Source organism: Melozone crissalis, unplaced genomic scaffold, assembly GCF_028551555.1.
Source record: "Melozone crissalis strain CALT ecotype California unplaced genomic scaffold, PUWL_Pcris_2 ptg000027l_1, whole genome shotgun sequence".
Classification (NCBI taxonomy): Eukaryota; Metazoa; Chordata; class Aves; order Passeriformes; family Passerellidae; genus Melozone; species Melozone crissalis.
The window spans coordinates 26,864,524-26,868,500 of NW_026535805.1; positions in this window are offsets into that span (position 1 = coordinate 26,864,524).

The window sequence follows — 3,977 nt, forward strand, 5'->3', positions numbered from 1 at the left end:
TGCACCAGGCTTTTATTCATGTGCAAGAGCCATGTGGGCATCTGTTGCTCTTCTTTGTCTCATCTTCATCATTTTACATTTCAGGTTTGGTATTTACTATGCTCTTTGTATTATTTGCCCACTGTAATTCTTCTTTCAGCTATATTTCTATTTTGCTGTTAATACCAAGCACACATAATACCATCAAACTTGGTTTTGATCCTGGACAAACATACTAGTCTGGGTCTGCTTTTGAAATGTTGAATCTTGGCTCATAATTTGTCTTCACAAAAGTAATCCAAGATTGATCCAAGATTTTCTGCAACCTTGAAATGCCTGAAACTTTTTTCCAGGAAGCTGGAGCCTGTAACATCTTAGATGACCATAAATTATTTTTGTCTCATGTAGATTGAGCTACTTTCCTCGCCCTACCTGTTTGCTTTCAAGATCCATTTTGCTTTGGTGGTAATGCCTGTTAGGTCTTTTTATGAATGAACTTAACTCACTAGCCCTGAGACAGGGAAGTTAATTTTTGTCCAGGTTAATGAATTATCCCACTCAGCAAGAGCCTGATGAATGCCAGAGCTGGCAGGTGGACAAAGGCCAAGGAAAGGATTTCAGAATAAGAAAACTCATTTTGGTCTCCTAAGGCTGCCTCATGTAATTTTGCCTTCTTTACAGAATTTATTTGGCTTAGTTAGGAAAAGCTAAAGTGTGTGGTTAGTTTCCCTGAGCATCCCAAATAGACTGTGAGAGATACTTAAGTTAAAAATTATTTATTCTGACAATTATTTATGTAACTTGCATATATCATCTAAAGATTTTATTAAAGGTACAGATAAAGTAATGAAACAATGTACTCTGTTTTATTTTTCCTTCTCTTAACTATTTTTCTGTTCTTGAAGTCAGGGAAACATAATCTGCCATGTGCCTATTTGAGTTGATTGCTACCTCACACTAACACCCTTCCTGAAAAAGTTTTATCACAGCTGAGCATCAGCATTCAACCTTTTTTGCAGCACTTATTTTAAAATTACTTCAGATGCAGCTTGTTGAGGTGTGGCTAGGAATAATCCATGATTCATTAACTCACTTCAAGCATATAATCTGCAAAACTTCTAATGAAGATGCAGGTTAAACCACATTAACCCTGGTAGTGTTCCTCACCTGCGTACCCTATGGAACGAGTACATTCTCAGTTAACCTACTGAAAAGGTATTTACTGATTATCTGTTTAGCACAGCATAGAGAACCATGGCAGATACACCAAGAAGGCCTAACGTGACACTTGCAGGGAAAGCACTGCACAACCTGACATGAATTTGTGTAGAACACTAACTCTGAGGTGAAGGGAAATCATAGATAATTATCTGCTTTTGAGCTCCTGGAAAAATGCTCTACTCATTGCTATATGGATTACATGCTGACAGTTAAGCAGCTGCATCATCTCTTGCACACAGTAGGTCATTTTCACTCTCTTCATAATGCTGCAGTTGCTATTTCTAGAGCATACAGTGTAAGCTACTTAATCACTCAGTAATTACTGAAGTCTCTAGAATGGCAAATGCATACATTTTGTTTATGTATTTTGAAATACATAAAACCTCTTTTATTCTCTTGTGATCTGTGTTACTCTACAGAGAACTTCTGTTGGCTGAGGGAGGCATAACCTTTCACTGACTGGAGTTACTAAAACCAGGCTGACACCAAGCCTGTGTGAACAGATTGGAGGGGAAAACAGGTTTGCAAGGGAAAAAACCCCAAAGTTCTTTAAAAGTGGAATTTCCTATAGTTGTAGAGCTACTATATGAAGCATGGAACTAACTCAAACAGTTTTTCTGTGGTTTTGACTGAAGAACCTATAGCTAACTGCTTTCTTTTGGGGTGGGATGGAATGTACAGGTCAAAGTAAAAGCCATACAGAGGAATTGTCATTGCTACTCAGAGAAGTGTAAAACCTGTACTATAAACCTAATCTCTTACCTTTTACACCAACCAGCCTGAATGTTCACTAAATTCAGAAGCTAAATCCATTTTTACTTAAGTGTTTATAAAATGCCGAAGTTGTAATTTGAGGTAATGATGTGAGAATGTTAAATTGGTCTAGTTTCATTGCATTGGGACTGTCCTGTTCCTTGTCAAGCAGATCACGAGCTATGGTTGTTTGTTGATTGCAACACCAAAACAAGAAGTACAAAGAAACAGAAAGAACAAGCAGTAAGTTTTGCTATTCTCATTATCATTTTAGAAATAAATTTGACAACATGCATGTAGATTGTGAGAATGGCTGCATCACCTGTCAAACTAGGGATAAAACAAGGGCAGCTGGGGTCAGAAGGAGCAAAAGAAGTATTTCCTTGTTTTCAGTGCCTTTCCTGACAGGCAGTACACAAAGTGGAGGATGCTCTCAGCTTTGACCTTGGGAACAGTGTGGGAGTCAAAAGGAGAGCAAGAGGCCTCACTGCTGTCACTTGTACCACTTCCATGTACCTTCAGCTACATGGCTTGAAACTTGAATAGATCGTTCCAAGAGTGCCCTCTGTGGGAGATGAATGGGCTTAGGAACCCAGATGAGACAGCAGCCCCACCAAAATGGGGAAGAACGACTAGGGTATCTATTCCCCAATTCTGTTAGTTGGCCTGAAATAACACACTACCTATGGCAAGGGAGAACTATGAAATAAAGGCACAGAGTTCTTTGCTGAGCTGTCCCCTTTGTGCAAGAGAGTAAAGTGCACCCTCAAAGCCTGTTAATTGAAGATGCAAGCTATCAGCATGCTAAAGAATATACACATTATCCAGATTGTTTTGATTGGAATATACTAGTGTTACCAAATACCCATATCTCGTTTCTGTAGTTAGTATCACAGCCTCAGAGTAAAGAGTACTAATATTCTGCCTGCCAAAGGGACAGATTTCATGTAATGGAGCTGCAGGACTGAAAGAGCTGATGTTGATTATTTACTGTCATTACTGCTCCAGTCTTGGTGGTGCCAACATTCAAATGATATTGTTTGCATTCAGCTGTTATGAGACACTGAACTATGAAACCAAGAGATTTAAAAAGGTGAAAAACATCAATTAGGATACTTTGATTTTGATAAACACAGCCCTTAGATCTTGCCATACCTATTCCTGTTAAACTGAAGAGCTCTTACTCAATTTCTGTTCCTCACCGACTGGTACTAGAACACGCTCAGGTCTTTCATTTTTTGCTGTTAATCTTACGCATAGTGGACATTTCGATTTTCCTGGATCCCCCCCGGGATATTTCCCCCAAATACTGAATGTTGAACTACATGCAGCAGCAAATGTAGCAGCGTACAGAGGAATACAAGCGTGTGGGAGTCCGCCTGGCCGGGGGTGCTGCGGGGGAGCTCTGCTGCTCGCCGAGCCGCCCGCGTTCTCCTCAGCCGCTGCTCCCAGGAGAACGCCCCAGCCTTGAACTACGGACTCGGAACCATCTCCTGCTCAGTGTCGGTTCACCGGTGCCGCAGGGCTTTGCCCACGCCGTGCTGCTTTACAGCACAACAGCGCTTCCCCGGGCCCCCTTTCCTCTCTCCTCACCGCCCGCCGCAACTCTGCGGCCATTCCCCGGGAGGCGCAATTCCCGAGGACGGGCGGGACACCCGGCACGGCCCCGCAGGCCCCGCTCGCCCAATCAGAGCACCCGCCTCTCACTCCGCGGCATGCTGGGAGCTGTAGTCCAGGGCCCACTAGTCCGCGCGGCGGAGCCACCTCGGTGAACACCATTACCCAGAAAGCTCCACGGCGGCGACGCCCCGGGCCGATTTGCCCCTGAAGGCGGTGTCTCGAGCAGAGTGGAAGGCGGGGCGGGCCAATAGCGGACCAGGGCAGGGCTACGCCAGAGCTCGCGGCCAATCGGAGCGCTCCGAGAGCCGGGAGGGGCGGGGCGGCGGGCGCCGCGCGGCGCGGGGCGGAAGTGCGGCAGCGGAGCGGCCCCAGCGGTGCCTGAGCGGCGGCCGCGGCCCCGCGCG